This window comes from Camelus bactrianus, chromosome 31 (assembly GCF_048773025.1).
Source record: "Camelus bactrianus isolate YW-2024 breed Bactrian camel chromosome 31, ASM4877302v1, whole genome shotgun sequence".
In the NCBI taxonomy this organism is placed as follows: Eukaryota; Metazoa; Chordata; class Mammalia; order Artiodactyla; family Camelidae; genus Camelus; species Camelus bactrianus.
Genome location: NC_133569.1, coordinates 25,339,975 through 25,358,706, shown reverse-complemented (window position 1 = coordinate 25,358,706; position 18,732 = coordinate 25,339,975). Strand labels below are relative to the sequence as shown.

Sequence of the window (18,732 nt, the reverse complement as noted above, 5' to 3'; positions counted from 1 at the left end):
ACCCTGAGTGTCTAAGCCTCAGTCATAGCTGGACAGGGACTGGCCGCACCCAGTGACAGACAGAGGTCCCCGCTCCAGCAGCACAGAAACTTGCTTGGTCCCAGAGCTCAACGCTGACATCCCTTAAACACAGCAACCCAGGGCCAGCTCCACCCCGCCTGCCGAACAGCCGGCGCCCAGGCCGCTGCCAGCACGATGCTCTTCGCTCCTTCTAACTGGACGGTTCCTAGCGACCCACGGAGGCAGCGGGAGGGCGTCAATCTGCGCGAGATGCGGTGAGGTGGTGACAAGGAGCGAGGCAGGCAGACTCTGCAGGGAGTGGACCCACCTGACCCCAGGCCCCTGTCCCGGTGCCCTCTCGCACCTTCCCCTGCCTCGGAGCCTTGGGTGACGGCACCCTGAGCACTGGGCTTGGAGACAAGGAGGAGGAGGCGGGACGTCCATGGCTGGAGCTCACGTGGGCTCCTGGGGACGCCCGGGGAGGACTTCCAGAACCTCCCAGGGCCGCGGGACGGCTCTCATCAGAAGCCCAAGAAGGTGTGCACGACGACACGGCCAGGGGAGCCGGGTGACTGCGACCTGAGCTACTGACAAAGCTGGGCTCCTGAAATTAGGGAAGCTATTAATCCGTCCCACCTTGAGTTAAAAGCCGCTCCGGTCAAACCGGCATCACGAAAACATTCACCTGTCGTTCACGAGAGACAAGGACGCTCTGGCTTTAAAGACGCTTGGAGGCAACGCGCTGCCGAGTTCTTCACACTCACTGACTAGAGTTACACGTAACTTGCGTACTTTAAGCCTTTCAGAAAGTCTGCTGTATGCGTCACAATTTTAGGGTGTTTTCATAGATGTATACAATGTGAACTGTCTGTTCTAAATTAGAGAGTTTCTTTGCATCCTTTAAGGTCTGGCTGCCGAGAGTGGAAGCCACGCTGGTCTGTAAACCGCCTGTGAAGACAGAGAGCTCCGGAGGAAGTCTCCTTAAAGCGGCAGCAGCATTAAAAGAAAGGCCTACACCCGGGGCAACACTTCTGTGGTTAAAGCTTTCACCGGAAGAGTAAGGCACCAAACAGAGGCTAAGGGTGTCAAACAGCAGCCCTTGCCATCCACGAACTACGAGGCGCAACACCGGAATCCATTTCCCTTGCAAAGGTGCTCCTCCAGTCACCACGAGCTCGGCAGACGGACCTCAACATCTTCGCTGCCGCCCCGGACCTCAGGCCCCGGAGGCACCGACCGGTCGATGCGGTTTACGGTGAAACGCGAGAGAAATGTCTATTTTTAAAAACCTATTTACAGATACGTGTACCTTTACCAAAAAGGCAGCAGAGAACCCACCGCACGAATTCCGGCCAAATGAAAACCAACCGACGCACGTTCAGGCTCACGGCACCTTAGCATCAGTTTTAAGCATTAACTCAGCCATGTTTAGCCCACGAGGGCACCGCGTGACAATTCTCCTGTCGGTGCACCTGCAGATGCAGCCTAGGCCCCTCTGGGTGACACGGCCCTGGTCACTAAGGAAAAAGGAGGCCACGGTAGACAGACCACCACGGGGGCTCTCAGGGGGTCTGTGCAGGGACTGGCCACCCTGGGGGCCTCTCAGGGGGTATGCGTGGTAGACGGGCCATCATCCAGTTGAGGGAAACGAGAGTTTCCAGGCAGAGAACCCACAGGTCCTGACTCTAGAGCCCAGCGCATTAGGGCCACAACCAGAAGAGATGTGGCCGGAGCACTGACACCAAAAGGGTGCCCCTGGGCTCTGGCCACAGCGCCTGGAGCCAGGCTGTGTCAGGACGCCCGGCCACGAAGAGGGACGCAGGGAGCCCAGAGGCAGGGGGGGTGGGAGGGCAACCCCCTACCCCCCAGCCCCGCAGGCTCCTTCTCCCAGACAGCCCCCTCGCCCGACTCGCAGTCCTGGCTGCTTCCTGCACGCACGACCCCTGGGTCCTTCTCGCCATTTCAGCCTCGACACCAGCCCAGCGCCTCCTGTTTTCCACTACAATCCCGTCCAACCGTGCAGTGCAGCACCAGGCCCCACGGCCAGGACAGCGGGCTGGGGGCTGGCCGTGCCCACCCGCACAGGGGGCCGTCACCCGGGACGGCAGGGAGGAGGCGGCTGCAGGGTGACCGAGGTGCCGCCCGGGGCACTCAGCCCACGGCTGTTTCAACGTCTCTCTTTCCCACTGGACATGCAGCTCACCTGGCACCTCACTGACGCCCCCTCACCGGCCAGGGCACCAGGAGCCTGTCACGTGTCCTCCCCACCCATGCTGGCCACCGCCTCTGGGCTCTGACTGACGCGGACGGAGTGGCTCCACGCTTCCAAACTCCTGGTGTCTGTTAAATGTGAACGTCTCTGCAAGGAACACCGTCCATCTCGCGGGCCACAGCAGCGCGTGAGGAATTATAAGGACGCCAAGTGCCTGCCGAAACCCAGAGGAGTGGGGCACTCGCAGCAGGGTGGGGACAGGCGCCAGCACGACCTGCAGCATCAGAAGCAGCTGCCTGGCCAGGGCACCTACTCTGCTGGCTGGAAGACAGCGTCCAAGGTAAAATTTGGGAAGACAAATGATTTTGACGTCCGCAGGCACCTAGCGGCTGGCAAGGAATCAGCACTGCCCCCACCCCCCAAGCTCTCCTGTCAAAACCCACTCATGCGGGGCTATGGCCCACGAAGGCCCGGCACGGCCTGGTCCTCAGCCCCCCCCTCACCCCTTCCCAGTAAAGGGAGCAGGTCAGACCACCAGGCACCGACCCTGGGTCAGTGCTGGGACCTGGTGCACGAGCACCAGGGCAGGCCCAGCCCGCAGTCGGCTAGGACCGTCCGCAAACCCCGAGCACAGCCCGTCACAAGCAGCCGGACCCCATGTCTAGAGGACCCGCGTCACCCAGGAGGAACACGCCTCACCGTGGGCAGACCCCTCCCCTGCGGCAGCACCAGCTGCTCTCCGTCCTCCGCCCTCCTCCCCACCCGGCCTGTTCCCCATCCTTCTCCCCCAGGGAGGCTCCCAGTTCACGGTCCATGGACCGCAGAGCAGACGTGTGAGGTCCAGCTATTCCTGCAGAGCCTCCAGTCAAACAGGTGTCTGGGGGCCAAACGAGCCTGCCCTGCAGAACGCATCCCGAACCCCACCCGCCCATGGCTGCCACCCGTGAAGCAGGCTGGGCCGCCAGCAGCCGCCCGAGGAAGACTCTGCGGGGCACAGGGTGACAGGACGGCCCCGTGCCTGCGGCACCCACGCCCACCTCCTCTGGCCCAGCTTCCTCATGTGAGTCTGTCAGCAGTCAGTCCTGTGTGGGGTGAGGTGCACGGAGCTCAAGGCACAGCCCCACCTGCCGTGCAGGGGTGGGGCCGGTCCAGTTTGGGCAGCACAGTGGAAACCTGCGCACAGAAGGCATGTGGGGGAGCACAGGGGGCTTCCGGGGAGCCAGAGGCATCTGGGGGACACAGGGCGCTGCTGCCCAGAGGGCCTGAATCAGCGCCCAGGTGTGAGCGCCTGAGGGCAGCCGTCAGACACAGGGTGCCTGGTGCGCAGGCCAAGGGCACATGCACCCCGCCGTGCGCAAAGCCATGAGAAGACCCACGTCCCGGCAAGTCCCCGACACAACGGCGGCGCCAGCGCAACGTGCTGTCTTTTCAGTACCCCCACGATAAGCCTGTTCTCTGTTCAGTGCCTTACTCCTTAGATGCCACTACTTCACTTGCTGAAAAATCTTCCCAAATTCCGCATGCACAGAGGAGTCATTTTACCTAACATGATGGTCTTTGGGTCCTTTTTCACCTGACCCCTCCCTCCAACCTCCACCAGAACTTCCTGCCCCCTGCCCCATCGTCCATCCACCCAAATCTTCCTCTGCCCCAGAGCCACGAGACACACTTAAACGTGGACACAAAACACACCCTCCATACAGCTGCTACCCACGTGATGCTGGCACGTGGAAGACAAACGGGTCAGTGGGACGGAATGGAGAACCACTGCAGGGAGCCAGCTGACGCGAGACCACAGTACAGCACAGAGCTGAAGTTCAAGCCATTGGTCAAGGCGTGGACTGCCGAAGAGCGAGCTCTGGCACGCTGGAAGGAAATTAGCCCAGACACCCCCTTTCTCAGGCACCTTCCTCCACGAAGCACAAGCATCTCAGACACGCTCAAGAGCAGAATTTGTACACAAAACAATAAAACGTCTGCAGGAAATCAAGAGACAGCCGTGGAATCTCCCTAACAAACAGGGCTCCCTAGAAGTCACAGACGAGAAGAGAGATTTAACCCCGATGGCAGATGGCACATTCATAAAAGCAATTAGCCAATAACAGATCTGGGAATAAATGCTTTCAAGGCAGAAGAGGATCAACATCTGGGACAAGTAAGCAGCCCCTCAGATGGACGAGGGAGCGAGAGACACCCTGCGAGCGACATGGGCACAGAGCACAAATGGGCAATTCACAGACGGAGCAGGGCAAACCGCGAGGGCGCCGAGCACAGACGCCGCACTCACCAGATTCAAGAGAACACAGGTCACTGACAGAGCCGCAGCCCCGCCCTCTCAGATCCCAACACCAGAAGGATGCTCTCGCGCCCACTGCCGAGAGCGTGCGGGGTCAGGGCATGCACACGTCCCGACAGGGAAGAGAGACGGGCTGCCGGATCTGCTTTGGAAAGTGATCCGGCACAATCTACAAGACAATGAGACACACACCCTGACCGGCAGGGCCACTCCCTGAAGTCCACGCCTGAATGACAGCCCGTGTGTGTGGCGGGGGTGTTTACGGTAGCACTGTTGACACTGGCTGTGTTCTTTTCCTGCGGCAGTGCTAACAAATGACCATAAACCGGGTGGCTTAGAACAACAGAAATCTATGCTCTCACGGTTCTGGAGGCCAGAAGTCTGCAGTCAGTTTCTTTCACTGGGCTGAAGTGCGGTGTCAGCAGGGCCGAGCTCCCTCCGGAGGCTCTAGGAGAGAACCCTTCCTCGCCTCTTCCAGCTTCTGGTGGCTTCTGGCACTCCTTGGTTTGTGGCCACTGTATTAGTCAGCGTCCCCAGGGGAACAGAATCAATAGGATGTGTGTATACAGAGCAAGAGATTTATTATAATGAATCAGATCACGTGATCATGAGGGTTGCCGAGTCCTGAGATCAGCAGTTGGCAGGCTGGACCCAGGAGAGCTGATGGCGCCAGTTCCATCTCTAGTCCGAATCTGAAGGCAGGAGAAGACCAACGTCCCAGCTCAGAGACAGCCAGGCAGAGAGAAGAAATTCTCCCGTCCTCCTCCTTTCTGCTCAAGTCAGGCCTTCAGCGGATTGGATGAGGCCCACCCACACGGGGGAGGGCAATCTGCTTTACTCCGTCTACAGATTCAAATGCTCATCTCATCCAGAAACGCCCTCACAGACACCCCCAGAAGCATGTCTGAGCAAGGACCTGGGCACCCCATGCCACTGCCAAGATGACAAATAAAATTAGCCATCACACCCACATCACTCTCATCTCTGCTTCCATCTTCCCACCCCCTTCTTCTCTTGTCTTTCCCAATCTCCTCTGCCTCCCGCTCATAAGGACACCTGTGAAGGTATTGAGGGCCCACCAGATAACCCAGGACCACCACCCCACTGCAAGATTCTTAACTGAATCACATCTGCAATGATCCCGTTTCTAGGTAAGGTGACACTCAGAGGTTCCAGGGACTGGAATCTGACGTCTTTAGGGGCTGTTCTTCAGCCTACTACAAGGGACAAAAAAACTAACCCTGCAGCCTGAGTGAGTGGCTCTAAGTGGGACCTGGTCCAAATTCATAATGAACACCGACCAGTCAGTAATTAACGCCCTTCCCCACCACCAACATGGCCAAGAAGACAAAGACACACGATCTCGACTCCATAACAAACACAGCTGGTCCTCTCTCAGGTTCTACTGAGGACACTGCTGCCCGCAGAACCTTCCTGCAAAAATGAGCACCCCTTTGACTCAAGGCACGGACCATCCAAGACCCTGGGGAGCCATGTCTTTCCAACGAGGCAGCAAAACGAGGCGATGGATGCGTGAAGAGTGTTTGTACGCAGCTTGCAAAGAAAGAGGGAGGCATCTCCTTCCTAAACCCACCTCTGGCTCCCCAAACCACACTGTGCAGAATCTGAAAGGCCAGCCATGCCAGGCACGTGGGCTCTGCCTCACCCACACTCCTGCCACCCTCCCGCCCCCAGCTCCAGACGCCCCGGTGCCCAGCCACCGAGAGCACACCAAGGGGCTCGGCGGGGCGAGACTCTCATCTCCACACACCACCCACTTCCTCTCCCTTCCCGTCCAGCCACCCGTCCATGTCTCCCATCACGGGCCACCTCACCCCACGGGTCCATCCTGGTGCCCCACACAGGCCAGCCTCACCTGACGGACGCGCGCATGGAGGGGGGTCTACTCCTGGGAGGACGCGGTGCTGAGCTGCAGCTGGCCCCAACCCTTGGGGCCACTCCCTGGACGGCTTCTGACTCCCGGCGTAGGCTCCCAGGGCTCCCTCCCTGCCAACTTCACGTGTCCCCAAACTTCACTCCCCGCCTCCCAAGGCTGGGATGCCTCCCAGATGGCCCGGGGGGAAGTGCACCCCCCATCCTTCCAGTTGCTCAGTCAAAACGTCAGTGCATCCTCGGTACCCACCCCACCCCAGAGCCAACCTGGCGGCAAGTCCCCTTAACTCCACCTCCAGATCAACGCCCGTCAGGCCATGCTCCCACCACCATGCTACACTCTGGCCCAAGCCACCACCGCTCTTCCCGGTTCACCTCACAGCCGCCTAACAGGGTACCCTGTCCTACCCCCCAGGGTCCATTCTCCCCAGAAGCCCTGCAGTCCCATCCAAACCCTTAGCTCCCAGGGCTCCCATCTCAGCATCCCTGAGTGTTGATAAGCTCACCATCTACCTACCTCATCTCCTCTCACCTGCCCTTCCTCGACACCTGAGGCACACTTCTGCCTCAGGGCCTTTGCACCTGCTGTTCCCTCTGCCTGGAACACTCTTCCCCAAACCCAGCCCAGTTCTTGGCTTTTCTTAACCAATTGCCTCTTCTCAGCAAAGCCCTCCCAGGACCCGTTCTCTGCTCGATTTCTCTTCTTTGCACCCACCACCATCTCCCCCCTCATATCTGACATACTGATCCTGTCTGTGGTCCCTCTTGCCAACTAGAATGCTTTCTCCACTGTGGAAGGTCTGGTGCCCAGAGTGTGCCAAGCACAGCTCAGGAGTTCAGAACACTGTTGGGTTTCCACAAATGACAAATGCTGGAGAGGCTGTGGAGAAAAGGGAACCCTCCTGCACTGCTGGTGGGAAAGCAGTTTGGTGCAGCCACTGTGGGAAACAGTATGGAGATTCCTCAAAGGACTAGGAATAGACTTACCGTATGACCCAGGAATCCTGCTCCTGGGCTTGTATCCAGAAGGAGCCCTACTTCAGGATGACACCTGCACCCCATTGTTCATAGCAGCACTATTTACAATAGCCAAGACATGGAAACAGCCCAAATGTCCACCAACAGATGACTGGATAAAGAAGATGTCGTATATTTATACAATGGAATACTACTCAGCCATAAAAACTGACAACATAACGCCATTTGCAGCAACATGGATGTCCCTGGAGAATGTCATTCTAAGTGAAGTAAGCCAGAAAGAGAAAGAAAAATACTATATGAGATCGCTTATATGTGGAATCTAAAAAAAAAAGGACATAAATACAAAACAGAAACAGACTCATAGACATAGATACAAACTTGTGGTTGCCAGAGGGAGGGAGGTGGGAAGGGACAGATGGGATTTCAAAATGTAGAATAGATAAACAAGATTATACTGTACAGCACAGGGAAGTATATACAAGATCTGGTGGTAGCTCACAGAGAAAGGAATGTGGCAATGAGTATGTGTATGTTCATGTATAACTGAGAAATTGTGCTCTACACTGGAATTTGACATGTTGTAAACTGACTATAACTCAATAAAAAAAAGTTAAAAAAAAAAAGAACACTGTTGGGGTGAGGGCCCCCGGGGGACCTGTCCCTCCCCAGGTGTCACGGGAGAGCCAGGCCTGCTGTCCCAAGGCAGGAGCGGGGCCCCCTAGGGACCACACGCGCAGCAGCGCCGGGCAGGTGTGGAGCCCCGAGGCCTGTGTGTGCGAGGAAAACCTGCCGGACGCAGCAGAAAGCCATTTACTGAAAGGCTTGTTTCACTGGCTTCACCCGTGCACATGACAGCATCGCCACATGCCCACTCTTTCCAGAGAAAACAGGCCTTTGTGGGATATAAATAGCCCAGCCAGATGTGGGAAGGCCTGCGGGTCTCTCCCGGACTCAGGCCACGTGTCCCGCAGCTGCTCAAACGGCAGCCCCCATTCAGCAGCTCGCCAGCAGGACTTCCAGGGGCGGGAGAGGGGGAGACGGTGGTCCCTCCTCCCGCCAGACCCCCGGCAGCAGTCCATCAAAGCCATCGCCGATTCGCAGGCTCGGCAGGCCCACCAGTGGGCACACGACACAGCTAGAAGGCGACGATCAGGCCGGACGCACCGCACATTTCTGTATCCACAGAAAACAGGGAGACGGAAGCCCAGATAAGGGGCCGCCCGGACAGCAGGGCGCCGGGAGGGCCTTTCGGGGCAGCAGCGTGCTCACCGAAGCGGAGGGTGGGCTCCCCGCGCGGGGAAATGTGCTCTGAGCATGGAATCCACTTCCCGGATGAGGCCCGGCGGCCCCTGGGACTGTCGGCAGAAATGCAGAAACAACAGTGCTCAGAGCTGGCTTCAAGGCGTCCTCAAAGCCCGATTCTCCTGTTCCTCGTCTGCGCCTCCCAGCCTGCGGGCCGGCGGTGACAGGAGGGGACCCAAACGCAGAGGGCGCCGCAGAGCGGTCCAGCCCCGTGCCTTCCACAGACACACCTGCCGGGCTGCACACGGAGCCACGTGCGCGGTTTCAGGCGAGCCTACCAGTCACACTGTGAGGGAAAGCAAACAGCTGAGGGTGGTGTTAATAGAATGCGTCAGTTAACCCAACACACACCCAGAGCACAATCGAGTCAACGCATAATTAATCCACTGACGTGCGTAGGGGAGGGTGCAGCTCGGGAAGAGTGCGTGCCCAGCGTGCATGAGGTCCCGGGTTCAGTCCCCAGCACCTCCAGTAAAAATAAATACATGAACGTAATTATCTAAACCCCCCCCGAAACCACCCCCCATATAATACATAGACACGGACAGGACATCCCCAGGTCCTCACAGCCTGCTGTGTATAAATGCCGGCCACACGTGGAGCCCTCCTCGGCCCGTGCGGTGTCAGCCGCGGCACTGGACAACGTGGGCCAGGCGTGGCTGACAGTTTGGAAGCTTCCGGTCACCATAAAGGGACCCTGCACGATCAGAGGTGAGCGGCGGGGAGGGAGGGAGGTCCCAGATGCAGCCCTCTGTCCACCTCAGTCCTGGCTCCTCGGAGCCCCGTCCTCAGCAGGACGGGTGGAGCACCAGCATCCACGGGCGGCTTCTCAGTAGAGACTGAGCGGGGCTGGGCCCCGGCCCTCAGGCTCTCCGACGTGTCACAGTGGCTTTCGGACACACCGTTCTAACGTGCCTCCTTGTCGGCGGCCTGCTGTCCCTGCCATGCAATCTGCACCGTGGGCCTAGAGAGGACGCGTTCGGGCTCATTCCATGCAGGGACCAGCATTAGGGTAGAGCCAGCCACGTGCCGTTTTTACATTACTGAGTTAGTTTCAGTCCCTCAGGCCGGTCTTCAGAGAATCAAGCTCAGGCCACTCACCATGAGTTGGAGCAGCACCCGCGAGACCTGGATGCCCTTAGGGGTGATGGGACAGCCTCCCAGGGCTGCACACAGGAGACCAAAGACACCCTCCCTGGCCTCTGACACCTGTAGAAGTAATTGGCTCCCGTTTCAGTGTCACTCACATCCACGGTTGTCCCACTCCCAGCTCTGCAAGACGCTGAATGCCACTTGCTAAAAGCAAAGCACCCCTCGTGCCGACAGGCCTATCTCACATCTGCGGAGCCCCTCACCTCCGGGGGCCACCCCGGTACCCGGGCAGCACGCGGCACGGCTGGTTAGGACTCAGGCCGCGGGACTGCACGCCCAGACTGCAGCAGAGCACAAGCACGCAGAGCAACTCGCTCTCTCCACTCAAGACCTCCCTATAAGCAAGACCGTCGGGTTGAAGGGCTCGGGCCTGAGGGGAAGGAATTGCAGGTGAGACACAAAATCGTCCCCGCAGGCAGACACCCACGTCCTGAACCCACCCTGGGAGGCCGCCGGGCCCGCCTGCTCCGGGACGCGGGGAAGCCCGTGGGCCCGTGACGGCCCCACAGCGGGCACCCCAGCACCCCCGGCGGTCCCGCGTCTCGAAGCCGGGCCTCCCGGGCCACCTGGCCCTCCTCTCACGGGGGACGCACGATCCCAGCGGGCAGCTCCTCACAGAGGCTGAGCTTGGTTCACGGCACATCCCAGGACTCTCACCACAGAGACAGACGGACGGACGGACGGACGGCCTGCAGCGGCAACGGAAGGACACGCCTGCTGCGTCCTCACATGAAGAACCCACCGATGTGACAGTTCCCTGTGAGCTACTTCAAACTGGCATTTGAATCCTGAAATGAGTGGTTTCCCTCACTTCAGTGCAAGCTGCAGACTATTATTCAATCATCCTCAGCCTTTCAATCGTCTTCTGTAAGCGGACTGTTTATAACGTGAAAGGTGAGGCCAGGGGGAGGTTCCTACCATGGCTGGGGGGGGGGGGGAGGTTCCAGGGCCGAGGAGTCAGGGCAGAGCCAGGAGTACGGGGACCGAACCCGGAGCGCCCCCGCTGAGAACAGTCCAGTGGGAATGTGAACGTCCCACACGCTGAATGTAAAAGCCGCTCCGGGAAGCTCCCTCTAACGCAAGCACGTCTGGACAGACAGTGAAGGGAGGCCTCGTCCGGGACACGCAGCGACACCTGCGGGTCGAGCGGCCGTGCAAGCCCCTCCAGGTCGCAGGGTGCCCGACAGGGCTGGACCTGACCCTCCCGCCACCCTGCTCCCCCGCCGCGTCCAGAGCTGCCAGCATGGCTCCTGCTCAGTTTCCTAGCTCTTCTAGAAGCTTATTCTCAGGCCCAAACAGACAGGATGGCTCCCTCTGAAGCCTCTTCTCTCCCGGCTCAATCAGAGCAAGTTAATGTGATGGAAACTCAAGCCGTGTCCGGGGCGGCCCCTGAGCCGCAGACCGCCCCTCCAGGGCCACGGCAGGAACCGAAGCTCCACACCCCGGTTTAGGTCTGCGTGCCAGGGAGTGAGGCTGGAGGACCCGGGCCGTGAGCCCATGCAGGGGAGCGGCACCCAGGGCGGCGACAGAGGGAACGCCGGGAGGCCCCGAGCCAGCAGTCCCGCTGACGCTGGGCGGCGGGCCCCTCTGCAGCCTGGCCCGTCCCCTCCTGCCAGGGAGCCCTGGGCCATCCCCGGGCCCGCACCCTCAGCCCGGCCCCCGCAGCCCTCCCCCTGCCCTGGCCACGCGGGGCAGCGACGCCCTCCCACGCCCGCCCTCCACCGCGGGCGCGCCAAGCAGAGGAGGCCGCTGGCTGGCCACCTCTGACAGGCCCTGCTCAGGAGCCGCTTCTAAAAAGAACCACTCTCTGCAGGCGGCTGTCATCCCCTACCTGATGATCGGTGTCGTCGAACATTTCAGCAACGGGGGTGCGGCTCCTTCCCGGCGTCTGCTGACGGCAGAGCCTGAGACAGAGTGAGAAGAGGGGGCGTGTTAGCAGAGCAAACGTGAGCCAGAAGCCCTCACCCTCCCTCCTACACGCGCACGCACACACACATGCCCCACGGGCCCCCGGGGCACAGCTCACCTGGCCAGGTGAGCCCAGACGCAGCATCCGAATGAACTGGAGCAAAGAGTGTCACCTGCGCCCCGATTCCATCCAGGCCACCCCCCTTGCCCCGTGTTCACGTGGCGCACGGACTCTGAGTGTGAGCGCCGGGGGTGCCGGGGGAGCGGGGCTGGGTCAGGCCTGGCCGGCCACGGGGTGAGTGGCGGTGACGTTACAGCAACACAGCTTCCAAACGGGTCCCTCCGTCAGGGTCATGTGGGAGCGAACTGTTGCTGCTCAAGCTTCGTGTTTCCACAATGTTTACGTTTTATGATGAATTACGGACGTAAAAACCAAAATCAGGGAAAGAGGAAGGGGGGAGGGGGTGGAGGAAGGGGAGAGTCAACACAAGGAAGGAAGAAGCCAAAAACGTCCAGGAATTTGTGAGGGTTTTGAACCACCTTAAAGCAGAGCAGGCCTGCGAAGCATCCCCCAGCAACGAGGCTCAGGGCTCCTTCCTTCCCCAGGCTCCCGGCCTTGTCCCGGGGGCGCCCGGAGCCCCCACCCAGCCCCCCGCGCAGCGACCCTGCCGATGGCCAGCGGCCCCGCGCCGGCCCTCTGTCCCCGGAGCCACTCCTGCATGCGACTACGCCCTTCCCATCGTCACGGCCCAGCCCACGCGCCTTCCCTGGAAGCAGGTCCCCGTGGGAAAAGGCCCGGCTGGGCGGCCCGGCTGCGTTTTCGGCGCCCAGGTGGCTACAGCCCACAGCCCGGCAGCTGCACGGCCACCACCAAGACAGACCCGCTCCCTGCAGAGCTCAGCCCGGCAGCCTCGCCTGCACTGGCCCTGCGATCGGCGGGTGGACCTCCCTCTGTGATCCCGAAAGGGCTCCCTGCACGTGAGTCGGACAAGACAGAAGCCCCCGCTCACCCAGGGCAGTGCGAGACACAGGCCCCCGAGTTCCACCCTGTGCCTCCTCACAGATCAATCGGAACAAAACACGTGTTACCCAACTCGGGTCCAGCTCCTCCCTTCCAGACCTCCCTCCTCCCACCGCCAGGCTGAGCCCCTCGGACGGCCCCCCTGAGAACAGCCGGCCTTGGGGGGCACACCCTCCGATCCACCATCCGCTCACTCTACTCCTCCACCCGCTGCCGCACACCCGGGTCCTCAGCCTTGTCTACGCCACCCTGCAAAGGAAAACCCGTTTCCCTGACCCCTAACGTGCTTGGTGATTTCACGGTCACAGGTCTCTCCACCGCAGAAGTCCCCTCCCGGCTCCCCCACAGGAATCCCTCCTGACAGAGCCTCTTCTTCCTGAGTCTGGTATCCTTTTCCGTTTGACAACTGATCGCAAACGACTTGAAGCCCAGAGCACGTGGGCCTGATGGAGAGTTGAGACCTCTGGCTTCCACCACCGTGAGGCCTCACAAGGTTCTGTACGGTCCCACCAGTTCAGGGGCAGTTCAGGCGGGCAAGAGAGACGGGGGGAGCAACGTCAAAGGAAGACCCCAGCCCTCACACACGCCCAGTGTCCCCCACACTGAGGAAAACCCAGCCCTTCCTTGGAGGCATCAAACACCGCACACGGGACCTTCTGCTTAAGCCGACACCCCTCCAAAGGCGGGCAGGGCTCCGAGAGCCATCAGAAGCATGACACACAGCGTTCCAGGACCCCTGCTCCCCACGCCCCTGCAGGGAGACAAACGCCTGGCGGGGGCGCTGCCCACCACCACCACCACCACCACACGCTGGCCCTCGTGCTCCGGGGGCGCGCCCCTGAGCTGCTCACCGCGCTCCTGAAGGCTGAAGACTCCCTTCTCGGCGGGAGGGCGTAGCTCAGAGGTAGAGCGCACGCTTAGCACGCACGAGGTCCTGGCTTCAATCCCCAGTGCTTCCATTAAAAGAAAAACATACTTACCTCTCCCTACAAAAAAAAAAAAAATTATACAAAAAACGAACCAAAAAAAAAAAAAATACAAGACTCTCTAATCATGCTGCAACCAAATGTGTGAAATGAAATGTTCCTCTCGCTGGTAGTCAGAAAAATGCAAATGAACACAAGATGTCCTTCTCCCCCCACAGAACTGACAAAGGGAAAGCGCTAAGGCTCAGCGGTGGTGAGGCGGGGTGAGCCCCCCCCCCCCCGCTGTCTGGCTACGCGTGAGGGGGAGGAGCTGGGACGGGCACCCACACAGAGAAGGTCTCGTCCAGCGGACGCTCACCAGCCTAACACTAAGACGTTCCCAGAGACAGGAGGCAACACGTGCCGTCATAGAAAGGACCAGACCGCACCGGAGAGCGGGCCTGCGTCGCCCTGGACACACGGCCCTGGGCAGACACTGCGGTTCTGAGTCAACACGCAGCTCCTCGGCCCACTAGGGAGGGAGCGGGAGGCACGTCGACACACGAGGAGACCATCAAGGACAAACCCCAAAGCACAGCCTTCATCTGAGTTCCCTCCCACCCTGGGCAGAGGCACAGGGGCAGAAACCACGGTGTCTACACCCCAGAGAGTCCTGGGTGGGTCTGGGATCAGCGTTTCTTCAGCGACACGTGAATTAGTGGATCAGATCTAACAGAAAGGGAGGGTGTGTTTCAGCAAATCGCTCTTCCCGGCAGCTGATTAAACTCGGACTGGGTCAGGAAAGGACATCCTCGGGCTCTGCTGGGACCACACACGCCCCACCTGGGACATCGTCTGCGTAGCCAAAGGGAAATGCGTAGAAATCAGCCAGCACCACTGGGCTTGAATCCCTGAACCTGGTTTCTCATGAATGCAGGTGCTGGGACATCCCACTCCCTTCTCTCCAAAACTCTGATACGGTGCCATAATTCCTCGCAAATTAAGATCATTCACGAATGTCATTTACGATGGGAAAACCTGCAAAGCTGGTTTCTGCAGACGTGTGGGGACTCTGAGGGAAGGGGTCCCGACTCTCCCCTCATGACAACACTGATGTGTCCATCAACAGGCAACCACCGACAGGACGTGGAGACGCTGCGGACCCCTGTGATCCGAGAGCTGTTTCCTCCACAAGGTAGGCCTTCCTTTGTACCCCGATGGAATGCCTTAAATCTGAAGGAGAGTGCACCCACGTACCAGTTGGCAGGAAACAAGAAAAGCCGATCATTCAAAACCACAGGCCAGCAACACCCTGAACTGAACACTGTCCGTGGCCATTTCCAAAGGCACCAGCGGCCCCTCCTGAGCTGCAGATCCTGACAGCAGCCGTCCTTCACCCGACAGTCCAGTCCTCTTGGTGGACTGGGGTTCGTCTCTGTTCAGCAGGGCTACGCGGGGGATTTCCCCGATCAAGTCTTGACCTTCTTCTTTCTGCTCAAGGTCACAGCCACCTGCCCACTGTGGTTGGTTTCGGCAGCAGGGAGAGGCCTCTCCCCACGTGCTGAGGGAGGGGGAAAAGCCAGGGTCACCAGAGTGAGCGCCCCACGAGGGAGCCTGGCCTCGCTGGGGGCCAGGGTCAGCCTTCACACGGGGAGGCTGTGCTGCAGGTCTGCTGGGAACCCGGGGTGCCAGGGCGGCCTCGGCCCCCCCCCGGAACAGGCCTGGTCGAGTCCTGGCCGTTACACTCCGTGGGTGAGGGTCCTGCTCTCTGCTCATGCTCACGATTACCGCGCAAGCCCGCTGGCACCGGCTCCTTTCCTTAACTCAGTGTGTGTCTGCCCTTGGCCCTGCGCCCGCTCCACAGCTGTGAACACGTGGCTCGCTCCACACCGCACCGGACAGATGATAACTGACCAGTACACGCTGACCGGCCCGGCAGGCCGCACAGCACCAGCCCAGGAAGAGGATTTCTTTTCAAAGTATCACTGAAGAGCCGCCTTCTGACACAGAAAAGACAGGGAACTCCACACATGAAGCGCCCACCCGCCCTCCGTGACCAGATTTTGGCCCACATCCCACGAAGGACAGACAGGAGGAGGCGCCGGAGGCCGCTGGGACCAGCACCGCCCGGTAAGGAGGGCTGGCGGCTCAGCCAAGGAGCGCGTGGTCGTTAAAAGATTAAAACAACTGTGTGTTTAAAATGTTACTTAATAACTCAGTACTCAAGACGTGCTACAATGCCTTCAAAGGAGAAGTCAAAGAACCGCAAAATGATGCAGCGTTGGCCAAGGGGTGGGGGGGAGACTGCTCGGTGGCACGGGGGTCCTTCTGGGGTGATGAAAAGGCCTCAGACACAGGTGGCGGCTGCACGCACCTGTGAACGTGCTAAATGCCGCTGAGCTCCTCACTGTGCTGTGGTTAATTTTATGTGAACTTCAGCTCAATTTAAAAAATACAGAATAAAGGAATATTGAATTTCCAACCGGCACAAAACTGGCTTTTGCTGTGGCAGATCAACTGCTCGGCCACTGCACAGAATTCGTCTGCCCATCTAGAGCGAGGGTGGTCTGCACGGCTGGCAGTTCTGCACAACTGAGGGCTGTACCACGACCCACGAGCCCGAGGCCCCCACGTTCCACCCAAAGGCCGCTCACTCGGAAGTCCAAAGCGGACCGAAGGGAGGGCAGAGCTGTGAGATTTGGGAGGGAAGGGGGCTCGGGACCCAGCAACAGTGCGCAGTGAGATGCAGAGTGAAGTCATGTCCAGGGGACTCCTGCATCTCTAGAGGGAAGCGGGCGATGGCGGGAGAGCTGGGGAACGGGGAGCTGGAGGTTCGCCCCTGACAGAGAGGAAGGGATGGAGGTCCCGGGGCATCGCTGTCCAGGGAGAGCCCGGCGGTGTCTCAGGAGCCCCTCCCAGGCTGAGGGACGCTCCCAGCACCAACGGAGCCCACACACACAATGCTGAAGGACACGAACAAAACAGGACTCCCCTGACTCAAACAGGACACCATCGTGGTCCCTTAGCTCTGGGCTCACAGAGCCTTGGAAGTAAGTAACGAGGACGCCCATTCACTTTCAGAAACGCCTTTTCTTTCTGCCAAACTGGAATTCTTTCCAGGGTTCCTCGAGCATCTCTAGGAACCCCTAATGTCAGGGGGGGGGCGCTGCCTCGGGCTTTCTCCTTCTTTAAAAACAAAAAACAAAAAACCACTGCTCTGGAAGCCACACGTGTTCACCCCAGTCTGCACCCCCCCAAGACCCCGTCCCACCTGCACGAGCCTGCTCTGACACGCCGATGCCAAGCGGACCATGCCTCACAGGCCAGAGCCCTGACCGCACTCCAGGGGCACACGCTTACCAGAGAGGGCACCCAGGGACTCTGAGGTTCCCTCTGCACGGAACACACGCGGTGCCGCGCCGAGCGCGCACGTGCTTCCGTCCGCACGAGGCCACGCTCGGGAAACGTCTGTCTCACGGTGGGGCTGGTCAGAGGCGCGCACGGCGATGAGTGTGCAGTGATCCACACCCACGTGACCCGTCCCCGGACAGCGCACGGCAGCGCGAGCGCTCCTGACCGTCGGTGTTTTCGGGTGAGTTCTGTTTCCGCGTGAAGCCCAGGGAGGTGGCCACCGGCCTCAGGGACTCCTGTCTGGGCTCCCAGGACGATGACACACGAGAGCCATGTCAGTTACCGGACCCTCTGCGAGGCTGCGGCTCCACGTCCGCTGTCCTCCCGCTCCTACGGAACGAGGTCCTCAGCCCCCGGCTCCAGAAGGCATGGCCCAGGGAGGGTTTCGTAACTCTTACAAACAATCAGAACAGATACTAAAATGTCACCAAACTCCTGGAAAACCCTGAATGATTATCTGCAGAGCTGACAGCAGAGGTGAGGACTAACAGGGCCTCCCCTTCCTAGCGGTCAGAGCTGAAAACTCCCAGGGAAAAGGAATGCGCATTCCTCCCTCCACCCACACCCCTCCACCCACACCCCGCGCCTGCAGACACGGGGACAAGGACGCCGGAACTTCATGGGGTGGGGGGCTCCACGCACTTTACCTCCTCCCAGCCTGGCTGCCAATCTTCTGAGACCTCAGAGCTCCGTGGCTTTGTGACCCCCCGCGGGGCGACCCCCGCCCTGCCCAAGGCACCATGCTAGCGTTCGGCTCCTACAACTCAGCCCCGAAGGAGGCTAGGGCTGCAAGCGTTACAAGGATGTAGACCCAGACTCTCTCTGGTGGACGGGCTGCTTTTAATTCCCCTCCTTTCCGTACTTCCTACAGTAACACGTGCTGCTTTTATGTTAAGGGGGGAATCACACCTGCGAGAGTTACAATTTCTGCAAGGCTAGGACCCACCCCACATCCCCCATCTGGAAACAGCCCTCTCCACACCTGAGCTGCCCCGGCGGCCCCTCACCTGGATTCCCCGGCCGGCCACAGCCTGCGGCAGACGAGCAGCAGCAGGACAGACTGGGCTGCCACAGGACCGTGGCCCAGTGACCAGTCCAGGGTGACCGCCGCGCCAGGCCCGGCCATCCAAAGCACACGCCATCATTAGGAAAACTCTGCTCCCCACAACCACGCCGGGGTCTGCGCAGGGCGGAGCTCCACTCTGCTTGTAACAGGTATTTCCAAACCCTTCTGCTTTTGCAAAAACCTATTTTCTTTCTCTGGCTCATCCTAAAGCCCCATGTGACACAGGTTTTTTAATTAAATGGAGCAAAATTAATCTTGCGTGATGAATGACTAAACAACTCTGACCCTTCCCCTCGCTTAGGAAGATGTCAGATATCAGAGTCAGGATGGCCTGAACGTCAGTGTCCCCCCCAAATTCAGGTGCTAAAGCCTGCCCCCCAGTGTGACGGTATCGGGAGGGGGGGCTCGGGGAGGTGGGCAGGGCACGAGAGTGGAGCCCTCCTGAACGGGATTAGCGCCCTTACAAAGGAGGCCCCGGGGCGCTCCCTCGCCCCTGCTGCTGCGTGAGGACCCAGTGAGAAGTCCAGGGCCTGAACCCTGCGGCACGGGGATCTCAGGTGTCTAGTCCCCAGAGCATGAGAAATA

At 59.8% G+C, this 18,732-nt stretch overlaps 1 protein-coding gene across 12 annotated transcripts in view; it reads right to left on the bottom strand.

Moving 5' to 3' along the window:
• The window catches only part of SEMA4D (semaphorin 4D), a 109,693-nt gene that overhangs the window by 66,766 nt on the left and 24,195 nt on the right, over nucleotides 1-18,732 (bottom strand). For 10 of the 12 annotated variants that reach the window (XR_012503505.1, XM_074355820.1, XM_074355821.1 and 7 more), the window contains one exon: nucleotides 11,668-11,740. The gene's annotated coding sequence lies outside the window, so the exon portion shown is untranslated. Of the gene's footprint in view, nucleotides 1-11,667; nucleotides 11,741-11,862; nucleotides 12,156-18,732 lie in introns of those variants that run through there. The other 2 variants (XM_074355816.1, XM_074355819.1) reach the window with 1 other exon arrangement.